Raw genomic sequence first — 11,327 nt, forward strand, 5'->3', positions numbered from 1 at the left:
TCCTGCTGTTCATGGACTTAGGTCCCTGCTCTTATTTAAGATCCTCTTCTAAGTATAATCGATAGTACCTTACCAGCTGATACAAGCTTGGCATGCCTCTCATCTAATAATAGCCTGTGTCCTTTCAGACATTTCTAAATTTGATTCCTCTTCTTTCAGCCACAGAGAAATCCCCGAGTAAAGGCAAAAGTAGGTTATGGGCCTTCTTCACTCTTGGGAATTCTAGAAATTCGAGAAGGGATTCTCCTAAGAAGGGACTCTTCGGTATGAAAGATCTCCCTGTGGAGAGATGACTAAACCCATTTATCTAGTGTGAGGCATTTGCTCTTACAGTAAATTCCTTTAGGGACATGATTTCTAATAGCCCTTCCTGGAATTGGCAGATGCTATAATGTGCAGTACACAGCTGGAGAAGAGCAATTCTGACATAGAACTGGAGTCTGCAAACAGATGAGGCCCCCATACCCTCTGCCACAGTCTCTTCCCAATCTGTGTGGCATGGTTCTACCTTGTCGCATGCCATATTTCCTAACACAAGTGATTTGACTTGAGTTAACCTTTAATGTTCCATGCCCTTCAATAATATCTGGTCAATATTCCTAGTCTAATGGCTTTCTTAGCACTGGAACTCTGTTTACAAATGAAATCAGAAGTAGAAAACCATGAGAGGGTATATGTTTCCTGTGTTTCAGTGCACCTGGTTTTCTACTTCATGATCAGCACCTAGATGTGACGTGCTCCCGATCACTAAGCATCCCCCACTTAGGGAAGTTAGAAAGAGAACCAGTATTATGAGTACCCTCATTGTGGCCACACACCCTGCTTGGCATCTATATTCACTATCTTATTTCATCATTATAAACACCCAGTCTGTAAGTATTATATATTTTTACAAATAAACTGTCTCAGAGAAATTACCTTCCTCTTAGATGTTATCTACCATGTACCATGGTAAGTGAAAGAGCTAGAATTAAAACTCTCATTTGTGACTCTTCCCAGATTAGACCAGAACTTTTAATTGAGAGGAAAAAAGAGAACAGAGAAGAGGGTTGTCATTTGTTCAGAGTGGGTCTGTCACAGCTCATGGCTCACTGTTTGTTCCTGAGTAATTGTTGACACTTTCTTTGCTAGAAGTCTGTTGTGAAGGATGGAATAAGTTAATGGGGGGTGGGGAAAAAAGCAGGGAACTAGAGAGCTACATTTGAGTTTCTATGTGCTGTTCAATTCTTCTGAGTTGTAACATACAATTCTGGGGATGACTAGTAATGTTCCTCTCAATTTCTTCTCCTGGGTAGATTTAAAGATGACGCTGTTTGAACAGAACAGCTCTCGGCAGAGGAAAGATAGCTATGACTTTGTCAAAATGCCAAATGGATGACAGAGGAAAGAAGGAAGATATCAGCAATAACATCCTTTGGAGATTATCAATTATTCACAGTCCAAATGTAGGTTTGGCCATATTAGCTCTGCGAGGTAGAATGACACAGCATGATGCTAGGCAGAGGTGTAGCCTGGTGAACGTCTTTCTTTATGACTGAAGTAAAGCAAAAGGTTGGTTTCAAATTCTTGCCATCATCACTTAGCCCCCACCACATTCATTCTAGTCATTCTCTAGGATTAAGGCATCCTAGAAAGTTGCACTTAAATGCAAAAATATTGAGAAGATGCTAAGTCAACAAGAGGCAGAGAGCATGGAAGTTAAGAAGGTAGGTCTTGCCATCAGATGGCCTGAGTTTCAATTTCTCCTCTGCAATGAGCCAGCAGTAGGACCAAAGGCAAGTCATTAAACCTCCCTTAAATGACGATAACAAAACCACCTATCCTTAAATGAGGATAACAAAACCATCTCCTTCCTGGGTGGTTATAAGAACATAATAAATTATTGAAAGTTTACTAATGTCAGTGACTGGATTAAAGTTTGGTTATTGCTAGTTTCATCCCAATATTTTCCATGAAAATTTTATTGTGCATTTCTTTATCAGATAACGGTCTGCCAATGAGTAAAGCAAGAGTTATAAAAATATGGGAAATTGTGTTAGGGGATCATAAAGTTGGGAGTACTGCTTTAGGATAGCAGGTCATACAAGGGGCACACAGGAGGACACGAAAAGAAGCTAAATGATGACAAAGTAGAAATATGAGGATTTTAAAGGTTAAATACTTATGACAAAATGTTGCATATGGCTAGACGAGAGGACTCCTATGCGACGAATTAGACTAAACAGTCATGATATTCATTTGTTTATGCTTTTCTTTCCTGGAATTGAAGGTCAATCTCTATTAACTAAATCTAATGGAAAGAGTTCTCAGATTTCCTTCCCTCCAAAGAACATTTAGATGAGTTAAATATAAATGAATATAAAGCAGATGGATTAAACTGCCACTTAAGTACACAGGGGGTTGAGAAGTAAATGGAAAAGGCAGTTAGCAAAATACATTCTGAGTTCACTGAACCGAAAACACTTGAAAAGGTATTTGCCAGGTGGAACACACCCACAATGCAGCTGCAGCTCTCCAGACCCTGAGCCCTCTGTCATTGATTTTCCAGAGTCCCAATCTTCTACTTATCTCCCTCTGCTTTCAACAAGCACCATATAGACAAGTAGCAAAGTTTCATTTTCATCAAGAGAATATATTCCAATTTATTATACTTTTAAGCAATAAAACTGCTCCAAAAATTTGAAACTGACCTTCAAAACTTACTCATTGTCCCCGAAAAGTACAATAACAAGAGATCAAGGTTAATGACTATGAGTTTGAAATTCATAATTGCTGTATTTATTCGTGTAATTGGCAGATATTTATCAAGTAGCAGCAATGTGGAATGAATAAATGAATGAATGAATGAATGGAAGGACACAATGCTTGCATATTTATTCAAACGCGGACAATGGTAGATGTGAAGATGAATGAGTTGCCCTCAGAGACATTATACTTTAGAAAGGAACATAAAACACACACACACACACACACACACACACACACACACAAATCAGGATGATAAGAATGAGACAGTGCCACATTTGTGTCCAAAGGGCTGCAGGAGTTTACTAAGCAGAGGCCCAGAGAGCAGTAAACTAAAGTAGAAATTTATGAAAGAGATCCGAATTCTCATTCTGCCTTTACCACTCACTAGGTGTTTTTTCTTAGCAAGTCATTCTTGGCCTCAGCCTCCCCATCTCTGCTTTCTCTCTGGATAGCTTCCTCCTCTCTAGTATTCTGTGCCACAATACAGCCACCTTAGTCTCCCCTAAATTCTGATTTCTGAGAATACTCAGCTCAGCAAGACCATTTTTCTCTACTTGAGTTCTTTCTCTTTGTGCAGTCCAGAAATTGCCTCCAGGCAATAAGCTGAGATGATCACATTGCTCACATTGTTTATTTTCCTTTTTTCAGGATCCACACTACTCTACTGTCTATTGTTCAATTTAGGGAAGAGCTTTTTTCAGATTGTTTACAGTGGGAAGGCTTGTCAGGTACCAGTTACTCTGCCATGGGTAGAAGATCAAAACTTGAACAAAAGCTGCTATTTCTGAGATCCTATTATGGACCATTGGTTTTATATTTATTATCTCTATCTCTGACAATCATAGCTGAAAGTTGGTTGTTTATTTTCATTTTATGGGCTAAAGACCACAGGGCAATGTTATTTGCCCAAGATTGTATAGCCAATAAATCAGTTCTGATTCCAAAGACAATTTGAAGTAATCAACAGATCATCCCTTTTTTATGTCTATAACTACACTAGTTCTCTAATTCTGTTTTTCCTCCTACCAGAATCCTTATCCACTGTTATTTTAAGGCGATACATTCTCAAATGAAGAAAACAGTAACCCTGTAGTGATGGCAAATGACAAACAGATACGACCTCCTAGAGCTTAAATTTTATTAATAGTAAGCGCTTTAAAACATTTTTATTTTAAAACAAATAAATATGTAGAATTCATAATCGACATGAATATCTAAGATAAAAATGAAGACTTTAGAGAAATGTTGTTTTTGCCAGGAGGCTGCTTTGGGTTCTCCTCTAGCATCCCAGAAGTATAACTTGACTCTTTTTTTTATTAAGGACACTAATGAAAAATTTTATGAAGCACATGACCCAAAGATATGTGCAGAGCATCAGGATATAAAGGCAGATAAGAATACAGGTAAGAGAGGTTGGGCATAAAACAGTATCCTTCTTCTATCACAGGCTGGAATAGTTTCACCTTCTCAATATTTTCTGGTGTCTAATGGTTTTATTTTACACCATAGTACATCCTGGTTGCATTTATGAAGGAACATTTTATCTCCTCTCTCTCCCTTCTCTACTACAGTGGCTTTCAAACTTATGTGTCTGTAAGATTCACTGAGGGAACGAATGGAACATCCAGGCTTGCAGTCTCTACCTTCTAAGAATCTGATTCTGTAGTCATAAGGAGGGCTCAGGAAGTGGCATGTCCCTCAAGCACTCCAGATGATTCTGACGGTTCCATGACAGAGAACCACTATTCTGTCACAAGTGCTGTCCAGAACTCCTCCAAGCCTGGAGAAAATTGAGGAGAATATGAAACCTACCCCTATTTCTTATTAGTGGGCAATAAACTATAGGAAAGTAGTATTAATTGTTAAATAAAAATTTCAGTCATATTATCTAACCTAATTATTTTAGTTGGCCAAGCAAAAATCAATTTATTCATGCTACAAAATTTCATTCAATGACTCATGAACTGGAATCTTAGACTACTAAACCAGAACCACACATTCCCTAAACTCAAGTAGCTCATATGCTAGTTGAAAAGAGATGTATGAGCAGTTAAACTACAGATAAGTACTATTGCAGAAATAGGAAGTAGGAAAATGGAATACAAAGCAGCTAAGTGCTTGGAGAGACTCAGTAAAAGCTACATTAAGTCGGTGACCTTAGGACAAGGAGTTAAAGGATAAGCACACATTTTTAGCAAAACAAGGGGCAAAGAATATGTGCAAAGTGCCTATCTAACCCTCTGTCCTGTCCATAGGATGGCCAGACATTCAGTGTGGTAGAGGACTGGGTGATGATGACATGTTGGGGTAAAAGCCCATCACTTCAAACCATAGCAAGTGGGTTTGACCAAGAGCTAAAAAGAAGGGCATATATGACAAGGAGTTGGAAGGAAATAGAGATAAAGCAGAAGGGGAAATAGAGATAAAGCAGAAGTTCTTTAAATCCAGTCAAGATGCAGCCCAGGGCCTACTCTAGGCATCTCCAGAGCCAGTGAATTGTTTAAATGCCCAGAAAATTGTACCCAGATGTTTAGACGTGAGGATCTCATTTCCCATGAAGCCAATTAGACACATTTGTTGCTTATACATAGCTCTGTAGTCTCTGCCAGATTATTATGCACTCCAGGGGAGGGTGTTGTTCAACCCTGTCATGTCTCCCAGTGTAATTGTCATGTATGTGTCTGGAGCTAATTGATGCTTGCTTGCTTTTTAATAATTAGTCAGGTGGTGATAATAAAAACTGAGTAGAAAAAAGCTGGGCTGAGTTTCTTTTAATGACTGTTTGGGTAATGAAAATTAATAGAAGAGTCCAAGCACAACCACCTTGACCTTGTGTGCTGAAGTGGAAAAGGGCTGTGGTGGTCTACCTGCCATCCCCTCAGCCGAGTCTCCCACCGAGCATGAGGGGTGGGGTGGGGGAAATGATGCTGGGTGAAGTCTGAGATTATTTGTTTCCCGGAGAAAGACACTGAGAAACGATCAGTAGTAGAGCAGACAAACCTGTCTTTAGATCCTACCCTCCTCATTTTCCTTGCCCTTTTCCACTCCTACCCCTTCTTCCCTCAAAGTACTTTCATGTGGCCCCATTTTGCCAAGTTCCCCACTGGAGACCAGCACAAGGCCTGTCCAACCAGGAGGCTCCTTTGGGTACCACCTTGGTCTACTATGTCCAACAAGAAATGTTCACAGGGCATTTCAGCCTGTGTATTACTGACACTTCTACCAAACGCCCAGAAACCACCAGAATAAAGGTTTAGATCACTTCATTAGACAAGGAAACCCAAGCAGTTGAAGCTTTGGCTAGAGGTAAAGAGAATACAGAATGTATTCAGAGTACAGAATGTCAAAGTAAGTTCATTAATATCAGCTACATCCTTACAAATAGGTAGGACATAATTATTTTAGCTTCTATATATATTCTTCTTGCTATTTTATATTTGCCTCTCAAGCCTGAGCCACTCTAGTTTAAACACCACACTCTTCCATCCCACTGATCTAGAGGTTGTAATAGACATCTTAAACTTACCATGTCTAAAAACAGACTCTTTATCTGACCCAGTCTTCTCCATCTGAATAAATGGCAACTTACAACTTTCTGTTTGCTCTGGTCCAAAACCATGACATCATTCCTTAAACATGAAGTGTGAGAAAAAGAGGAATAATCTATTAGCAAACGCAGTTGGCATTTTATCTTCTATGTAAGTCCAGAGTCTGATTATTTCTCATCACCAGGGTCTCCACTAACCAGGGTCTTTCCATTGGCAGCCCCTGAGAATTTTCTGCACTCGGGCTAAGAAAACTTTTATTGAGCTCTAAGTGTTAGCCACTATTCCAAACATTTCATGAGAATTAACTCATTTGATCCTAACAACAGTACTATAATTCATCTCCAAATCTCCAAATGAGGAAATGGAGGCCTGAGGAGGTAATATACCTGCCCGAGTTACTGCCTTTCTTAAGGTCTGATTGGCTGCTCCTTCTTCTGATACTAGGCCCCAAAAGTGTCCTTCCAATAATTATTAAGAAAGGTAACTTTATTTTGCTTGCATCCAAAGAACTATTATGTGCTGGCCTCAACTATCAGAGTGTCCTTTCCTATGTTTCTTTCTCTTAAGGACAGGTATTTGATTATTTAGTGTTCATAACTATTAAGTGCTGTGTGTGTGTGTGTGTGAGAGAGAGAGAGAGAGACAGAGAGACAGAGAGACAGAGAGAGAGACAGAGACAGACTTCTCAGGAAAAAAATTGCATTCTCATAGAAGAATCTGCAAAATAAAATCCCTTAAGCCTAGGGGAATAATTAATTAATTGCAAAATTAAATTCCTGGCAGCATGGTAGGTTCATAATGGAGCTATTGGGGGAGGAGAGTGGGGGAAATCTGCTCACCGATGATTTCCTGAAGTCACATCTCCTAATTGATCCCTAGCCTTAGCAATAGCCCCTCGACTTCTCTACGCTTAGCCTGAAGTCTCAAGGAAAGATTTATCAGTCCCTCTACTGCCCTGATATCCAAATTTTTCAGAAAACCGACCTACTGGTAAAGTTCCATGATGTTTTGAAAGAGGATTTAGCACGTCAGATTAAGATATTTGGCAAACTAAAAATATACAAAGAAAAATAATCTCTTTATCTTTCCCCACTTTCTTTCCTCTTTCGCTCTTTCCAATCTTTCTTTCTCTGACATTTCCAAGAGGCTAAAAGGAGCTCTATATATTATCACGCTCAAGAGATTTTTCTCGTTTCTCTTTTTTAAAATGCTCCAAAGGTAACACTGGAGATGTACGTTAGAGATGCCGATTTGTTAAACGTGGCCAGTTATTTCCTGTCATGAGAAAAATATTAAAATGGCCTTTGGAGCCAGTTCCTTTAGAACCTTTTTAACATAGTTTAATATAAGGACAAATTTTCCAATTGCCAATGCAACTAGCAGTAAAAATGAAATCCTCAGGAAATGATTTAATCTAAATCGCGTTGAAAATGAATGGAATTAATCAAGTATACCTGTGAAAAACTACCCCTTAGTTTGCTAACCACAAAGGGATAGAGGGTGCTTTGCATTAGGAATAACTGGACAGACTTGAGGATATTCCAGATCTGATTATGTTCAAGGTCAGAAAAGTCAGTCCCAGTGGAGGGCTTACAAAGAATCAAAACAATCTTGGTGTACAACATAGTGATTAGACAGTTATATAACTTGCAAAATGATCACCTCGATAAATCTAGTACCAACCTGACACCATACATAGTTATTACAATATTTTTGACCATATTCCTTGTGATATGCTTTACATCCCCATGACTATTTTTGACTACCAATTTGTGCTTCTTAATCCCTTCCCCTTTTTCACTCCTAACGCTCCTAACACTCCTCCCATCTGGTGACCAAAAATTATATTAGTACCCAAGATTTTTTTTAACACAAAAACATCACATCTCTAACTCCTGTATTCATCTCAGTTTACCTCATACTCTATAAATTGGCAAAATGAAAATTCAGAAATTGAATATAGAGAGGGAGAAACAATAAAAGGAATACATAGTTAACTATATTAATGGGGTGGAGGGTGTGAATTATTCATATTGATGAATACTTGTTATTCTCATTCTTCCTTTCATTCAGCAGAGATTATCTTGTATGTGCTGGGGAAACCATGAGGAACAAGAGTCCCATCTTTGATGCTAGCGTGGAATATAGGCACTACATACATCTTTAAAGGTGTGAAAAGTACTATGAAATGTGCAGCAGAGAGTGTTACAGAAACATAATGGGAAAAGTTACCTGGAGGTCAGATTAGGCATGTCTGGGGAAGCTAGTACCAGACGTGAAGAATTAACAGGAGTTAGCAAAGTAGAAGAGTGTGGTGAACAGAGGTGTAAGAAAGAACATATTTAAACATCTAGAGAACAAGGAAATGAAATATTCCCAGTAGCCATGGGGCTAAAAAGCAGCAGGAGGCAATGAGGTCGGAAAGACAGAGAGAGGCAAAGGGTGGCTTTAGTAAGCTTTGGATTTAATTTTAGGAGCAAATATATGCCACCGAAGGCATTTAAGCTATAACAATAAAAGGAGTAATATAATTAAACTTATAGTCTTTGAAGAATATTTTGCCTGTAGACTAAAGACTAGATTTAAGAAAGACAAGAATAAATAACTTAATTCATTTACTAAATACATATTGCTCGTGTACTGGCCAATACTATTCTAGGTGCTAAGGATATAGCAGCAATAAATAAATAAACAGTAGGTATGTCAAGGAGATTAATATGACAGTCCAGACGAGAAGCAAGGGTGCCTGGATTAGGATGCTACCATAAGGAACAGTAGATTTGAGAGATTTATGAGAGCCCTTCCAGAAGATTTAGTGATAATATTGCAATAGAGATCAATAGGGAGGAGGAAGTAGGAGTCAGAATGCCTGCCAAGTCTTTGCCTTGAGCTATTTATAGAAATCCAGTTTAAAAAAAATCCTGAGGGATAAGCAAGCTTGTGGGAGATGTGGATAAATTCAGTCTTGGGCATGTTTCCAAAAGATTTTAAGGTGTGCTGAAACATCCAAGTGGAGAAATCAAATAAGAAGTTTTATACAAACAGCTGGGCCTTGGCTGGGAAGGGTCAGAGATTAGTTTGTCAGTGAAGCCATGAAAGTAAATGAGATGGACTAGGAAGAGTATAGAAAGTGAAAAATAGAGCCCTAAGGAATTCCAACATTTATAGGTTACTTAGACGAAAAGCTGATAAAGAAATATGAGAATAACTAGAGAAGCTAGAATAAGTGGAGTTTTGAGGAGACATAGTTAGTGATGACAAATGTTTTCATGGGGTCAAGTAAATTAATGACTGAAAATAGTCAATTAAATTTAACAACATGAAGGTCACTGGCAGCCTTGATGAAAAGAGTTACAGTGCAGTGGTGAAGGTAGAACCACATTAGAGTGGATGGAAGAGTGACTGTGAGACTGGAAAATAGAGAGGATCAGTGAGTACAACTCCTTTATGAAGAAGTTGGAAGGGAACACGGAGTAAAGCAGGAAACCAAGATATGATTTGATCCAGTTAAAAATAAAGCGGAGTTTTGATCTCATCGAGAGAGGCCCAGCTAAAAAATTCAATATGAAAGCTGCCCAGTGAGGAGTACTCCAGCACTCTTCCAAAGTTTATCACCCCCATCCAAAGATTTGGTAAAACTGTACTGTTTTCTGACTCTCATCTCTCATCTGTCGACTTGTTTAAAAAAAAAAAAAAATGGGAGAAATCTGAGACCGAAATGAGTCAGTAGATTTCAAGAAATTAAAGCTCCTGGAATTAGGAGGATTTAACAAAAAGATAAGCTCCTGGAAAATAAGGAAGATGTGGAATTTAAAACAGAGTGTAGGAATTGGAATTTCAAAAGAGGAGCTTATATTGCAGCAGGAGATAAGGAAGAAAATATGATTTAAATAGGTAGATTTGTGAATTTAGAAGCATTAAGTTGAGGAAGTTCCTGTCTAATCATGTCTAATTTCTGTATAAAGTACAGAAGTAGGATCAGCTTATTGAAGGAGGATATATTTGGTTTGAAAGTTTGAGAACAGTGAGACAGTTTGAAATGGGAACGTGAACTGAAAGATTGCTGTGTAGTATCATACACTCAGACTGGGATGATGACTGTGAATTTATGGCCATATCAGTCTGCATAAAAGTGTGATTTCCTCAAGAAATACCCCAAAATCGGATACAGGCACAGGAGAATGTGAGTGGTTGGATGTGTCCAGGGTTTGGGGTTTCTCCAGGTGGATGTAATGAACGTAAAGCATGGGAGGTTAAGTTATTAGAAGAGAGAAGTTGAAGTAACAGAATATTGTATACAGGCTGAACAAGCATGAGAGAGAGGCAGAAGCAGAGGAGTCAATGAAGAAGTCACGATGTGGTGAGATACGCAGTGTCATGAAAATTATCAAGTCAGAACGACGTATGGTGTCAAGGGGCACCAGACTTATCAAGGTGGTCACTTTGTAAGTTATATATATGTCTAATCACTATAATGTACACCTGACACTAATATAATATTGTACATCAACCGTAAGTAAAATTATTTTTAATAAAAAAAAAAATAGAGTCAGAAAGCTCGGTGCGATGAGTCTGAATTGTGATTTCAGAACAGTTTTAGCTGTTGATGTAGTGGAATGAACTGCAGTGGAAGGAGAATCTTCAGGGGCGACCCAGGCTTCTGCTACAGCCAGGAGGTATGGGGAGTATTAAATGAATAGTACGAAGATATAGGGGATTTTGTTAATCATTGGACAGGAATTCTGAATGGCAAATGGAAGGTGACAAAGAGAGAAAATAGGGTGGAGGATTACATCAGGGAGAGGAAGCACAAAAAAATATACAGGAAAGGGAATTCATAAAAGAGGGGAAAACTGAGGCAATGCAGTATAAAGATTAATGATTTGATGTCTTTTGAACCTCATTTTTTAAAATATCTATCTGTTCAATGTTTATTTAAAGAGATTTAGGGGAAATCTGATTCTCTAGTGATAAAAATAATTTTTATGTTCAAAATATGGGAAGTTAGTACTTGTGTTGAGCAGGTGGTGG

Source organism: Pteropus alecto, unplaced genomic scaffold (genome assembly GCF_000325575.1).
Source record: "Pteropus alecto unplaced genomic scaffold, ASM32557v1 scaffold131, whole genome shotgun sequence".
Taxonomy (NCBI): domain Eukaryota; kingdom Metazoa; phylum Chordata; class Mammalia; order Chiroptera; family Pteropodidae; genus Pteropus; species Pteropus alecto.